Source organism: Uloborus diversus, chromosome 4, assembly GCF_026930045.1.
Source record: "Uloborus diversus isolate 005 chromosome 4, Udiv.v.3.1, whole genome shotgun sequence".
In the NCBI taxonomy this organism is placed as follows: Eukaryota; Metazoa; Arthropoda; class Arachnida; order Araneae; family Uloboridae; genus Uloborus; species Uloborus diversus.
Genome location: NC_072734.1, coordinates 1,703,070 through 1,719,369, shown reverse-complemented (window position 1 = coordinate 1,719,369; position 16,300 = coordinate 1,703,070). Strand labels below are relative to the sequence as shown.

Here is a 16,300-nt window from a genome sequence, read left to right as displayed (position 1 = left end):
TTGACTTAGCTTATTTATCTCATCTCAGTCATAAAGTAAGAAATACAGATACCATACTATATTAATTCATGCCTTCTATAAATATTTATTAGAGGTTATTGATGTATGTGTGCGTATGTATTCAAAAGACCTAGATGCTTCAAAATGTAGATGTTTTTAGTCATATCAATACCATCGTAATTCATCATTAGTGTTGCGTCCTTCTCCAAGTATTCTTAGGCGTAAGAGTGTTTATTTTTTTTACAACCTGTTAAATTTTCTATGAAGCTGCATCCATATGATCTGAGGGTTGTTTATAGCAGGGATTCTTAATGTATCAGAACCAATCAGTGTTCAAAGTTCTCTACAATGGCTCCCAAAAGTGTTCATACACTTTGGAATTTTGTAGTAAAACCGAAATAACGCAGAATTGAATTTAAATATGAAGTCCAATTTTTTTGCACATCATTCCTATGCCACTCTAAATAAAATTCAGTATTTTTTTCAAAACATTGCCTGATTTTATTTTTGAAATTTGTCAAAAAACGAAGAGACGGAGAAAAAATATGCCACAAACGTCATTGTACACTGAAATAGTTTCGTATAAATTCATGGTTAAAATTATCACACGTCATTTTTTAATTATTTTTGCATTGTGTTGACATTGTAAAGTCATTTGGCTTTTAATTTTCTGTTTATTTATTCCCTAATATTCTGCTTATTATTTTTAAAAGCTGATATTCGTAAAAAACAACAAACACCATTCAAATTTTGATTTTTTCCCCCCTTACAGTAGAGGTAAATTGGTTTGAAATGTCTCTAAATTAGTTAATTTATACCATTCTGTAGTGAAGTGCTTGATAAAATACTTTAAACAAAAGAATTGGAGCGAAAACCAGGTAAAAAAAAAAGTCAACCGGCAAAGTTAACAAAGCGTGATCGGAGATTTGCATTTAAAAAAAATATGAAAAATACACATTTCAGAACTGAAAAAGTTTCTGCAAAATTGAATGAAACATTTTACGTTTAATTTTTACCTAAAATAGTTCGCCAAGTTCTCTGATTAGCTGGGTTGAATGGGACCCTCCTCACGCAGAAATTTTCTTGTTTGTGCGAAAAACGGAAAACTTACCCTTTTCGTCGCAAAATCAATGATAAATAAGCTCAAAAAGTTTTGGAATAATGTCTTACTTACAAATGACAATAAATTCAACATTTTTGGTTAAACTGTTGTATAATTGTAAACAGAAGAAAAAATTAGGAACTTAATCTTAAAAACTTAGTTGGATCAGTTAATCAGGATGAAGAAGGTGTTCTTGTCTGAGGGTGTATATCAGCATCAGGACTCGGTAGTTTGGAAATTTTTGATGAAATAATGAATCACGCTGTTCATTTAAATATTCTTTAAAAAAATTTTAAACTATTAGCCCAAAATTTGGTTATCGGAAGCAACTTTGTTTTTTATCGGGGTAACACTAAGAAGCACACGGTTTTCAACGTTTGTGTACGGTACCTCAAAAATTGTCCTTAAGCTTAGAATTATCTCCTAAATCTTCAGATTTAAACTTAATGTAGCATATTTAGATATATCTGAAGGCTAGATTACGAAAATATGGCTTTGAAATGAAAAGAGAGCTAGAAACAGTAAGACTCGAAGTGTGGTTGAACACCTGAAATTACGCAAAAGAAAACAAAACATTGAAATCTATTTGCAGACTTTCAAATGTTGTTGTGGTTGTTGAATGATATTCTACTAAATAATATCTTAGTAAAAAATTGGATTATTCAATAATATATAAACAATTTTTTTAAAGTGTACAAAGACTTTTGTGAGATAAAATTTCAGGTACTTTTTGGTTTTTTAAAAAAATTAGTTTTAATATGTTATTAAAACTTTTCATGTAGTTTTGTTAAAAATAGATCATAGATCTTATAATTAAATATCTCTATTCTGATATATTAATTTTAAATAAGTGATAGGTGCATTTTTCATTGAAAGTCGTAGGTGTACAAACCTTTTTGGGAGCCACTTTATGTGCTCCTATTTGAGCACTGAAGTGAGGTTGCGCCCTCGATGTGTATTTTTTATTTTGTGTGTACTTAAATCGCATTTTTCCTATATAACTGTAATATACAGTGAAGCTAGATTTTACGTTTTCTGTCGTACCAGTGATTAAAAATTGTTACAAGCAGGAAAATGTAAAATATGGGGACGATTTAAAAATTTAAGCATATTGTTTAAAAATCGACTCTTATCTTATGACGTAGTAGAAAAAATGTGAAATCTTGTTTCTTTTGTTTTTAGATACAATTTTATTTATAGCACAATCTTTACTAACATTTTTTTCAAATTTTGCTTCTTAGTTGGCATTTACAAATAAAAATAGTTTTAGAGTTCTCATGCTTAGAATTGCTTGGTAAGCTGTGGAGACATCCTCAATTATTTGTTCTTTGTCTTCATAATTATCATCGAAATCAGGTAGTAAATCTGTTGTTGAAGGAGTTTGGTTGTGAATCTCTCTCTCGTCACTAAGCAATGGAAAATTTTCAAGAAAGTTGTCAGCAACTCTCATCAATTGTCACAAATGAAAATTGAGCGATCATAGAAGACCCCTCTCGCAGGCAATGAACAATTAGACAGATTAAAATGAGTGCCAGAACAGCTTCGAACATCTATAAAACAAGTTAAATTTTTGATCTATTTGTAGTAAAACATTTTAAGTCAGCTTTCTGAAAAATGATAATGTAAAATTCGAAATACTTTAACATTATCAGTACACCCTTTTTTAGGACCAGCAGAAAATGATGTTGGAAACGGACAATGTAAAAGTTAAATCGAGGTTCCACTTTTAATTATTTATTTATTGAAAAATTTTGACTTTCACTTATTTTCAGGCACTTTCATGCCTGATTTATTCATACATGCATACAGCCCATCAGTGAGTTAAAAATATTGTCAGACTTCAGCATTTTTTTTTTTTTTTAAATTTTTCATAAGTTTTTGTCCGTTTATCTATTGTACACAGCTTTGCTTTATTGGGGAAAATTGGAAAAGGTCCTCCCCCCCCCCCCTGTTTTCATTTTATTTATTTACTTCAACTGTTTTTGTGAGTTAATTGCTGAGTTAAAAACTGAAATTATTTTCCTCTCTTTATATTTTGGTTGTTGTCAACCCTGTACAGAATAGGAGAAGAAAATTAAATTTGAAAAAGCCTTTATGGATGGTTAGTTTGTTAAAAACTGTCTTCAATGTGCAGTTCATTTGCTTATTTTCCTCTCTTTATATTTTGGCTGTTTTCAGCCCAGTACAGAATAGACGAGCCTTTATGGGTGGCCTTATGATAAAACCTTTATGGGTGGTTAGTTTTTTAAAAACTGTCTTCAATGTGCAGTTCATTTGCTTTGACTACCTGGCAGTGCCAGATTTGGAAGTGCGGAGGCCCCGGGACAACGAAGGAGTGGAGGCCCCTAATCAGAGTTCAAAAAAATCGTCATATTTTCGAAAATATCCGATATTTTGACATTCATCCGAATATTTTGATATATATGTATGTATCCGATATTTTCGATTTTTTTTGACCCGTGACAGTTAGGATATTTTGTAAAAATTTTACTGTGGGGGGCCCCTTTGTTGTGGAGGCCCAGGGGCAGTAGCCCCGCCTGCCCTCCCCTAAATCCGGCCCTGGCACCCCGTGGTGAGGAGTCGGGACTTTGAATTCTGGTCAACATGTATTTGAAAGCAGCAGATAACATATTTTTCAAGTTTTACTATCCACTTGAAAAATCTCCACTTTGGCAGAGACCTTTAGTTCATTTCAATTTTAAATAAATGTAACATGAAGAGAGGAACACCAGGACTTGAGAGAGTAACACCTTGACAGTTTGCAACTTGCCTGCAACATTATGAAAGAAACAGTTCTAGTTTTGAACTTTTTGAGGGCCAATAATCTTCTGCATTACGTCAAGCTATCATGAGACAATAAAGGAAATACAACAACTACAATATTCTTATCAAACTACCAGTGAAACTTCCTTCGTTATTCTGCAATGCTGTGCCATATTTTTGAAATTCCTACCTAAGTTGTGGATGCCTTCAATCTTAGCCAGTACTTGAACATGCGAACAGCTGTCCAGCCAAATGAAGCCATTAAGAAGAATATGTTTGACTGGTCATCATTTAGAGAATTCTTCCCAAGTTGCAACTACCAGCAGTTTCTTATTAAAGCGGAAATTAAATATATCCCTTTGGTTTTGTACGAAATTTTATCCCTTTCTTTGTTAGAAATATAATTTTGGGTATTGTAATGTAATACAATTTCTCTAGTATAAAACTTGCAACATGTGTATTTCTTTCTTTTATTACTTCCTTGATTTTTAAAAAAGTAATATGGATATTAATATTTTCTCATGCAACGTTTTTTGTTAAATGCGTAACAACTAGCTGTCATTTGCTTTTAATGAACCGAATTTTTTATGATATGTGTATGTATATCTAAATCCAAAAGAATAGCTCAGTGTTATTGATATCTGAAACAAAATAAGGACTAGCTGTACTGAATTTTTCTCAAAATATCAAAGCACAATAACTGTATCAAGGTTTTATTTTTTTAAATGGTTAAAAGTCAAAGAAAAGATTGAATAAAGTATATCACAAAGCCTTTCTTAATTATTTCATTTAAGTCTTTTTATGTTGTCAATTCTCTTTGTATAATTGCTGTTGAAGCCTCTTTTTCATTGAGAAAACATGCACAAAGCTGCATTAAAACTTCTTAAATCTTAAAATTTTATAGAAATTTCAATGACAAATTGGCAGTCGATAACATCACAGGAAGCTCATATTTTAGAGGCATGATTACATTTACAAGTGGCAACTTTTTCGCATGTAAACTAATAAATTGAGATGACTTTTTTTTTTTTTCAAATGTAACATGGAAAGATTTGTTGCAATAAAAAAAAATTATATTACAGCTCCATCTCAGTATAACACCGGAATTCTAACTTGTTACACCGTAGAATAAATTTTTATAGTCCAGTGTCTCAAAGTTGTACGCCTACATATGGCAAAGTTAAAATAAAATTCAAGTTTAACGACCAACAACAGCTACTGGGACCAGCTAGGCTGTTCTTAGTCAATTTATTAGTCTCCAGCAAAGATCAATGGCCCTCGTTGCTCATTACAGTCTCTTCCGGAAAACTTCAAAGTGCCTACGACCCTACTTAAATAGTAAATTCAGACACCAAATTTTCAGGCTAGCTGAGATTAGAATAGCTAAAAACAATGACACCTCGTCTTGCTTTCTGTGCAAAAATTTAATAATAAAACTGCTGTAGAAGTTTCCACCATAGCTTAGATCTTGCTCCCAGCTATTTCCGTCTGTTCTTGCACGTAAGGAAACTCCTCGCCCTGCTTTCTCTGTAAAAATTTAATAATAAAAGTGCTGTAGAAGTTTCCACTGTAGCTTAGATCTTGCTCCCAGCTATTTCCGCCTGTTCTTGCACTTAAGGAAATTCCTGTCCCAATATTACTTTTTCACTGACAAACCCATACAGTTAGGGGCGGCATGCTGGCTCCAAACTTTTGTGATACTAGACTACATAAACTTATCCCATACGGTGTACCCATTAATTGTTAAATTTAGGTGTGCAAAAGTGAGCTGTTTGCATATCCGGAAAAATTACTTTTGAGATAGATTTCAATTGTATGAAATGATGTGTGTGATTTTCTTCTAGTTTTGTATTTTTCCCTCTTTTTCTTTCATTCAAAAATCAGCCTAATACCTTTAAAAAAACTATCCCCAGGCATTTACCAGTGTAATTGCTCTTTATAAAGGTTGATACATTATTTCAAAAAGTTTCGAATACATCTGTTCTTTGGCTAATTATGCAAATGCTGTATATTTTATGCTTTAAATTGAAATACAGTCAGTTCGCGATAACTCGAAGTCCAATAACTTGAATATTACTATAACTCGAAGTTTTTATCAAGTCCCGACTCCTTTGTCTTTAATTAAATGCTATTTATTCTCAATATCTTAAAGTTAACTTCCTATAACTCGAAGTTTTTTCAAAGAGAACTCGAAATTTATTTCGAAAGAACGAAAAAAAAGGAAAGAAACAAGTGACTATGACAGAAAAATTAATTCACCGTCACTTGCAATTACTGCACAATAGACCTCTATAGCAAGAAGAGCACCAGTTGAGCCAATGTGAAATAAAGGAGTTACAGGTGCGGAAATGAGTTAACTTGTTTTCTTTTGTTCTAGTGTACTGTTTGTTCTATGTTTACACTTTGACATATTGCTGGACTAAGAATCTGCTTTTAAGCTGTCAAGTCGAACTGAGTGTACCTTTATTCAAAGACTGACTTGAATGTTAAGATGTGTTCTCTTTCATTCTTTAGTTTGATCATTTTCTGGTAAATTCCTGAGAGATGAGGGAGTTTTCTTTACTATTAAAGGTATCGAAGCAAGTACTCGGTCAATGATATTAAAAGAAAAAGAGAAACTTCTAAAGCGGTAGAATCCATGAATCCGAATTTGAAACGAATGAAGATGTGCACCTTTTTTGAAGTAGAATCAGCTTTATTCAAGTGGTTCCAGCAGTATCAAAATCAAAACAATGCTTTTGATTTTTTTTCTCTCAATATTTTTGATTAAACTGTGCATATTGTGCTTAAAAACTTTAAGGTTTTGTAATTTTGTCTGTCACATCCACATATAAATTAAAATATTCGATGGTTTTTAACATTAAAATGTGAAAACCGAAATTAGCGGTAAGTCAAACTTCTGATAAGTCGAAGTTTTTTCGCCGGTCCCTTTAGATTCGAGTTATCGAGAATTGACTTTATTTAATGTGTATAAAGTCATATTTTGACAAAATCTGTACTTTGCATACTTATTTAAAATGTTGATGATTGTATTCAGTAAAACATTCTGTAAAATAAAGATTATTGTGTACACTTCGACCTCTTAATGAAAGATCTAAACTTCCCTCTTAAAAAAAAAAGAATTTTTTGTGAGATACCAAAAAACATAAAAAGTAAACATGAGCCTTGTAATATTTGAGTGTTAAAGATATACTTAGATTGCAAAATGCTACTTTACAGTACATAACTGACACTTAAAATTCCTCTAGATGCATTATGTCTTTTAGACTGACTTCTACATTTAAAAGCAATTTCATTGCAGAAGCTTAAGTTCTTTGCATAAAAAATGATGTTAAACTTACTCTAGTACCCATTTCAAATTTATTTGTTAAAACAGGGCTCTGAACAACACATCTACATAGATATACTCAATATCACCAAAAGCAATAGGACGCTTGCAAAAATTCACATTTTTATGGATTTCTGAAGAAAAAAGAGACTAATTCTTCTATAAATTTTGTCGCATAAAAGATATGCTCCCATTGCCCATTTTCCAACAGTTTTTGCCATTTTGGCTATATTTGGTTACACTTTGCTTGAAAAATTCAAAAGCATTAGCCAAACTGATCTACATTTTATTTAATATTTATCATACTTTTACGTGATTAATAATAAGGAAAGTAAAAATTTATTGATCAGAAGATTCAAAAAGAATATTATAGCAATTATTTTCAATAACAGGTTTTTAAAGAATTTACATCATTTAAATATATAATCAATAAATCTTGCACGTAAAACAGAAGAAATGTCTTATAAGTATTTTGCATTGTTGCTATTGAAGATTTTCAATGTACCTAGAAGGGAGAGCGGTTTTCCAGCATATTGCCCTTTTTTTTTTTTTTTTTTTTTTTTTTTGACCTAATTTACCGAAGCGGTTAGGCTATTTTCCTAAATTTTCACCTGGCAACCCAGGTGACAATATTGAGGCATTCTTCAAAAAATCGTCAAGTTCCGTCATCTGTCTTTTCCGGTAACAATCTGGCAACTTTTGTTGACGTTAATGTAGATATTGTAAAAGCTTCATTGAAATTTTAATTAATTTCCGTACTCGTGAGAAGTAATATTTGAAGGATTTTCCATCATTATTTTCATTTCTTGTTCAACTTTTTTTTTTCCAAAATATTGTTTAGGTCAAGTAGTTTCTGATCATTTTCAGCAGAAATTCTATCACTGATTTTTTAAAAACTGATAACTTCTAACAATGTAATGATCACATTAAGAAATAATTTTGACATACAAATGAATAGAAAAATCAGGACCAAGTGATTTTTATAAACCATGGTCACATTAAGGTGAAAACTACTGTATACAGTGAGAGTACTAACACAAAATTGATATAATAGTCAAGACTAATGTGCAATTTAGTACGAATCTAGTAACACCAAAAACTATTTCGGTCCCATCAGTTTTGTGCTAGTCGTTTCTTGCTATGTATAATAGAGTAACAGTAAGATATCCTACTATTGGTTTGTGGCGATGATATATTTGTTTCTTACGGGCTGGGTATTAGCTCCTCGCCTATTGCAAACCTACTGCATTTTCAAAGGGCTGGCATTCATTTCACATAGCACCACTATAAGTGGAAGGATGTATTGGCATCTCTGCAGAACTGCTGTGGAGTGAGGGAAAGCATGGGCTTGTACAACTTAACTGCGACATGGTACCAAGATTTCAAGAAAAAATCATTATATTTTAGATTATATTTCAGATTAATTTTAATTATGCCTTCAAAGTAATTACTTTGTCACATTTTTAGTTTAGTTGCTCAAATGGTATGTTAAATTCAAACTTTATCTTTTTACATCGTATTATCCGCGGATTATATGCCGTCGCGGATTATACGAAGCTTTTTTTCATCAGGCCGATTTTAGGACCCTGCGGATTATAGGCCGCTCGCGGATGGTATCATGGATATGGTCTAGGTGCCCTGGAACCAGGGGGACATGAAGCAACAACATCAGTGGAAAGTCATTGCTACTTAAGAACTTTGATGCCCAGTTTTACAGCAATGAGGCTGTCATGATATAAAGTTACATTAGGAATTGAATGTAGCCAAGAGTGTCCAAAGCAATTACACTTAAGGGCTTGTTTACATTCCTCATAATCATGTGATATGAATGCTGACAGTTCTCTCGCATCTTGAAAATTCACTGATGAGAGCCAGGTTTACACTCGCGGGGGCACCTTGGGCATAAGCAGCCATCATCACACCAACGTGACGGCAAATGTACAGGGTAACCGAAAAATCCTTGATACATTTTAAAAATTCATAGAAAAACAACAAATTGTCATATGAATATACGGTTTGCGCCATAATGCGTCACAGGTTCAAGAATTTTTTATGACGTCGTAAAAAAAGGAAAAAGTATAATTAATAGTAAACCCTATCATCACTAAGAAAAACAAATGTAATGTGGGGTGTTTAATCATTTCATTAAACAAAAAAGCAATACCTTTCATTACCAGAAATCAATGTGGGCACGGATGTTCCTTGAACCACATTTGTAAAGGTACTCCAGTTCATCCCATGTCCACAAATGGTGCACACATTGAACTCTAATAATAAAAAGTATTTATAATTACTAAACACTTCGCATGTTTTCTTTCTTTCTGTGGCAATAGAACAGTTATTTATAATTACGCTTTTTTCTTTTTTTCACTGATGTTGTACAAAATTCTTGAACCTGTGAAGTATTATGGAGCAAGTCGCATATTCGTATGACCAATTTATTGCTTTTCTACGAATTTTTAAAATGAGTCAAGGGCTTTTTGGTTTTCCCGTATATGTATAATCTCTCTTATTAGTTTCCATAAAAATTTCATATGATATATATTATATATATATATATATATTGAAATATGAATGTTTTCACGTGATACTAAGTTCGTACGTTTCTGTTTTGAAGCTCAAAAATTTTTGAAAGCCATTATGTTATGTTTTCAAATTTATTGCAACTAAAAGCATATTTGTGTGAGAAATTTTCCTCACATTTCCATTTCTCTTCATCACATTAGCCACATAGAGGTACAATATTTTCAAAATCTCACATTCCGACGTGTTTTATGCTTTCAAACTAAAAATTTTGGGAATACATAGGGAGACTGAGCGTCAAAATTCTCGGAAATGGATGGCAATCTGCCGATAGTGGTACCAAATGAAACAATGGATGCCAATCCTGGGGAATGCATCATTGCTGCAAAATGGCGAAGAAGCTAATGGGCAACCCCACTGGAAACAAAGGTTTTTAATTTTAATGTATTCATTAAAAAAAATCAATAATTGCTCCTAATATTGTCTTTGAAACCAGACCCCTGAATTTTATATAAGTATTTTCTGTTACACCTCTAGGGTTTTTAATTTTGAAACAATAGTTGTGCCTTTTGATACATCAAGACTTCTGGCATTTTTAGTTGTCAACCATTAATTGCAATTGAATAAACTGGACAATATTTTATATCATTGTACTGAAATATTTAGTTATGAAATGGGAAGAGAAATTTTTAATTGAATCAAATTTTGGTAAAATATTTAAATTACCACGGTAAAAAATACCTTGCCTCCACCCCTCTCCCCATTTTTTTAATGTTTTCAGATGTGCTTTTTTTAATAAAAAGAAGAATCTGGTCTAATAATACTTATACTTCACAACTCATTTTGAAAGAGATCATTCCTTGGAATTATAACTTGGGTGCGTGGTTTTTTTTTTTTTTTTGAGGGGGGGGGGGGATTTCCAGTCTGTTAATTTTGTGTATTTCAATCAGTGTTGCAACAATTCTTATCAGCAATGTGCAACGTTTTGTTTTCCATACTTTGAGTAATTTGACTTTCAACAGGTTTTTTTTTTTTTTTTTGAAGGATGAGGGGTGTAATTAGGAAAGGGCTTTCATACTGGTATGAAATTTAATTTTGTAAACTACACTCTGTTCCAAAAATATCGACAAAAATCACATTGAAAGCTAAAATACCTTTCATGAACCTTTAGATGATTGAAATATGTTTTTCAGTTGATTTATTGTTTTTTACATTAAAATTTGTTACAAAATGAGTAAAAACTGAAGAACTAATAATAAATCTGAAAGTCTCTCTGTCCAGATCGCTGTCTGTCAGGATCTCTGTGACACGCATAGCCCCGAGACCATTCAGCGATTTTCATGAAATTTTGCACAAAGTTAATTTGTAGCATGGGGGTGTGCACCTTGAAGAGATTTTTTGAAAATTCGATTTTGTTCTTTTTCTATACCAATTTCAAAAAAAAAATTTCCGAGCAAATTATTACAATGTGGAATAGTAAATTACGGAATCATCATAACGTGGAACCATAACATGGGCGAACCATTTAACATAGCAAATTAGCAAGAAATTCATCATCCATTATTTGTTAATATACAGGCGAACCAAATGACCTTTTAATTTTCTACTACGGGCAAAACCGTGGGTGCCACTAGTTAAAAATAAACTAGTATGTTGTGGCCATCACGAAACTTTCTTCTATATCTTTCTTATAATTCTGATCCCTCCCAATACTTGACAAGGAAGCAATATTCCCAACAAAAATAAAATTACACACGCCAAAACTTGACGACCATCCCAATTCTCAATTTATCTCAAAAGCAGAGCAAAGAATGAAAATTGAAAATTATTTTAAAAGCCTTGCTTAAAATAATTACAAACATTTATTTGTTAACAAACACAAGATGGCAACAGATAAAAAGTTTAAATCATCCCAATTTTCTGGTTATTTTCCTACAATTAAAATCACACGAAATACGCAGACGAATATCTGTTACGATTTATCTTTCTTATTGTTGCATTAATAAAGCTATTTTTATTCAAAAAAAAATCAACACCTCTTGGAGCGATTGGCGTCAAAATTGAACCAATGCCTGTTTACGTATGGATTCACATATATTCCAAATTTCAACCAGAACGCAGCATTACTTCTTGAGCTCTTTTTGTTGCAATTACAAAGCTATTTTTATTCACAAAAAAAATAATGAATAAATAAATCAACCCCCCCCCCCCCCCATGGAACAATTGGCATCAAAATTGAACCAACGCATATATACATATAGATTCCCATTTATTTCAGATTTTTTCCAGAACGTAACATTACTTGAGATATGGCACACCCTTTTCAGCTGTTGACTCCAAAATAGAATCAGCTCTTATGCCCTCTAAGAGCGACTAGTCGATAAATTTTTTGATTCCTTTCATTATTTCTTGAGATACAGCAGTCACAATTGGCGACAAAAAACATTCTATAGCTCAACTTCTGTTTGAGCTATTGACACCAAAATTGAATCAACACCTGTACCTGTTAGGGGCAACATATGGACCAAATTTTGTTTGATTCCGCCAGTTACTTCTTGGGGAATAGCATGCAAGCACAACTCAAAAAACAGCCCATTGCTCCACCCCCATGGAGGAATTTGCGCCAAAAACCAATGGGCACAAGTTCACATAGGGGTACATATGTGTACCGAATTTCATTCGATTTCATGCGGTAGTTTTTGCTGTAGAGCGGCCACAAAAAACTGGTCACACACAGACAGACATTTTCCAAAAATGGTCGAAATGAACTCGGCACATCTCAAAACGTTCAAATCCGTCAAAATTCGAAAATTTGCAGGAATCCAATACTTTCTTCTATATATTAAGTATAGAAGAAAATAAAAAGGTTGCCCTATAAGTGTGAACATTGTCAGGGCTCAATCAAGCCAATGTGATACCCAAGTCCCAGTAAAATTTGGAACTTTCACATGAAAATTATATTCAAAATGGGAGTAGAAAAAAAGAAATTAACCCTATTTAGGTGGCCCTAAGATAATGCTCAGATCCATGCGCCTGCAGTAATTGGGCCTTGGACATTATCTAACTTTGACTTTTTTTTTCAGCAGATAATTCTGTTTCACAATTGTTGAAAATATTTATCGACTGCTTTCTGACTCTTATCGGTTTAGAAAGGGATTTAGGCTTAGTTTTTGACAAACAAATGGATGTTTTTATAATTTGGACAGAATACCTAGAGCTCCAAAGATTTTGAAAAGGAGATCATCGATGCTTTGTATTTAAAGCACACAGATAATCATCTCAAAAATTTTACAGGAGGTTTTAAAACGTGTTGACCGAATTTAGTGTAATGGGAACAAGTGATTTTGTAAAATGATGACGTCAGCAATAAATAATATGTATGCACAGTGATAGAATCATTCTAAGCTTGATACATTTGAAAAGATATGTGTGCAACAAATAGTGTTCATGTTGAGTGTACAAATTGCCATTCGCAGAAGAAAACTGAAATCGAAGCGAGTGTTTCTTAAATTGTATTCCACGGAACCATGGGATTCCGTAACATCACTCAAGGGTTCTACGAAACTTTCATTCTTTTTTAAAATTCAACTTAATCATCAGGGATTCCTACCCCCCCCCCCCCCCCCCCCCCCACCTAAATATTGCAAAGCCCCGCCTAAAAATGAGCAAAATGCCCCTCGCAACCCCCACTTCCTAAAATTTTCATTGTTGCAGTCTGCGCCATGACCCCCCCTAAGTTGGCACCCCTGTTAATCATTCCCATCATACCAATCCAATTCCTCCAGTTGTTTGCTATTTCGATTTAATGTGTGGGATCAATCTAGAATTTCTTTCCCAGACCGCACTCATCGTGAGAAAAACATGTTAGGCTGTTGTTTTATATCTATCACCAGAATGGAAGCTGGATACGGTTAGGACCACACATAAATAGGGCATTAGCCTTCCTTTTTCTGCAAAATGCTTGCATGAGGTTTTCAGAATAGCTGAATTCTATTTAGAGCTGGACATTTTGTTGTACTCATAAACTTTCTCCATTTGGTGTGAGATGTTGTCTGTGACATATAGCAAACACTTTTCAGTCCACTGTTATCAAGATTTCAAATTCCAGACAGCGAAGAAAAACATAACTTGCGAAAAGTCATCACACCAGAGTCTGGTGTAAACAAAGCCAAGCTCCTACACCGAAAGTATTCCCTACATAAGGAAAATTAAGTAGATCAAAGAGAGACATTACTGAGCGAAGAGCTGAGAACCACAAACAATGGGATCTCAAAGTTCACAAATATCTTGTAGCATAAAATAATAGTAAAATAGCTGTAAATATTAGATGTACTAAATGTCTATGCATTCTCTTGATGTCTTTACGTGAGAGATGAAAACGTCACACTATTTACTATGTCAATATAAGAATTCTTTTATCAAAACAACAGTTAGTTCAACCTTAGAACAGACAGGGCAAGATTTGGAAGCGTGGAGGCCCCGAGGCAACGAAGAAGTGGAGGCTCCTAATCAGGGTTCGAAATAATCATCATATTTTGGAAAAAATCCGATACTTTGATATATATCCGATTATTTTGATATATATGTATATATCCGATATTTTCGACCCATGAAAGTTAGGATAGTTTGTAAAAGTTTTATTGTGGGGGCCCTTTGTTGTGTAGGCCCCGGGGCAGTAGCCCCGCCTGCCCTTCCCTAAATCCGACCCTGAGAACAGAAATTTAAGTTAATGCCATTATTGCAATTCTGGTACATTTTAAAAAGTGAATGTACTCCAATTGTCAAGAAAGACTGGTGTTAGCATTTCGTCCATTTGCCACTACATACATGTGTGAGACGGGCTCATCTAACGTGTCAACAAAAATAAGTACTGCAACAAGACTTACTCAACCTGACGTTAGAATTCAACTTGCACCCCATAAAGCCTAACATGAAGAATAAAATAAGCATCTTCTTTCTACTTTTGTTTGAAATGAGTTTTAAAAGATATTTCTTTCAATTTTGTGTTAACTTAGCAGTTGCGATTGGAGGAATACATATTTTTTAAATCATTTTCAGTATGTTGCTGTAAATTTCACTATTGAAAAAAAAACGGGTTCTGTGAGAAAAGTGGGCATCAAAAAGGGTTTCACTTATCAAAGAAATAAAGTAACGCTGCTAAATGAATGGCTAAAAGGAAATGATGAAGAAATTGTATGAAAGTACAACAAAACTGGATAAGATAAATAAATACCTTTGTGCTGAACAATAAAGTAAGAAAAAACAACGTTAAAAAAAGCACAAATTTGCCAATTACAGCAGACACGGTTTTGGCATTACATGGGAATGCCTTTTTCAATGCAAAAAGTAATGAGCTTATGGATGAAAAAACATCCGACAAAAGCCAAGAGCAGATGAGCATGCAGCTTAAAAGATAAAAACCTAAGAGAAAGCTTTTGGCCTTTACTTGCATTCCTATTGGTTCCTGATCGGTTTATAATTTTCTCATCGGTGTTTGGCTAATCCGCTATTTTTATTTTTTAAGCTCCATGCATATCTGTTCTTGGCTTTTGTTGGATGTCTTTTCATCCATAAGCTCATTACTTTTTGCATTGAAAAAGGCGTTCCCATGTAGCGCCGAAGCACATGTCTGCTGTAATTGGCAAATCTGCTTTTTTTAACGTTTTTTCTTACTTTATAAAACTGGATGTTTAAACTTTGAGAAGAAAATTTCTTTATGGTGACAAATGGCTGCCAACAATATTTTGTGAAGAGGAAAAGTAAAACTTGGATGGATCTGATGGATATAAATTTTACTGAGATGATTTAAGAAGTTGACGTGGAGTGATTTTGAATTCAATGAGCAAACATTTTGGCAATCTAGTGGGAGAATACACTCTCACGACAATCAGCAAATACTTGAAGATCACTTTATTCCTTTGAAGGGTTTGCTGAGAGACATAGACTGGCCATCACTTAGCCTGGACTTAAACCCATTGAGCACATTTGGAGACGTCTGGTTCAAAAAATATGAAAATAGAGGCCAATATTTTTGATCAAAGATGTAGAAGTGGCAATAGTACAGGGTGTCCGAGAAAGATTCGTACAAATTAAAAAAATTATTGAAAAAGAAACAATAGAGTTACAGCAAAACTAATTAGTACATTAGATAGAATAACTCAGAAAGTTTTTTCCTATAACTTAAGTTATGAGACCCTTACGTAGCACGAACAATATCAAGACGATAATCCAATTCCATTCTCGACAGTTTCAGCATGCTAACATCAACAGTAGCTACAGCTGTTTGGATGCTTATTGGATTTTGTTTCGATAAACCACGCAACACATTGAGCTTTCTTCACGCGATCCGCCATTGAAATAACTAAATGCTTTAATACTCCTTTGCATGACATGTAATGCCATATATGGTCAGAAACATACTGCAGAAAAAAACTTTTTGAGTTATTGTATCTAATGTACTAATTAGTTTCGCTGTAACCTTATTGTTTCTTTTTCAATAAATTTTTGAAGTTGTACGGATCTTTCTCGGACACCCTGTACAATCATGGTATGAACTGTCCCCAGAATTAATGCAAAACTTAAAA

At 33.3% G+C, this 16,300-nt stretch overlaps 1 protein-coding gene across 1 annotated transcript in view; it reads left to right on the top strand.

The window, feature by feature from the left end:
• The window catches only part of LOC129219756 (uncharacterized), an 84,390-nt gene that overhangs the window by 52,289 nt on the left and 15,801 nt on the right, over window positions 1-16,300 (top strand). The gene's annotated exons all lie outside the window — the stretch shown is intronic.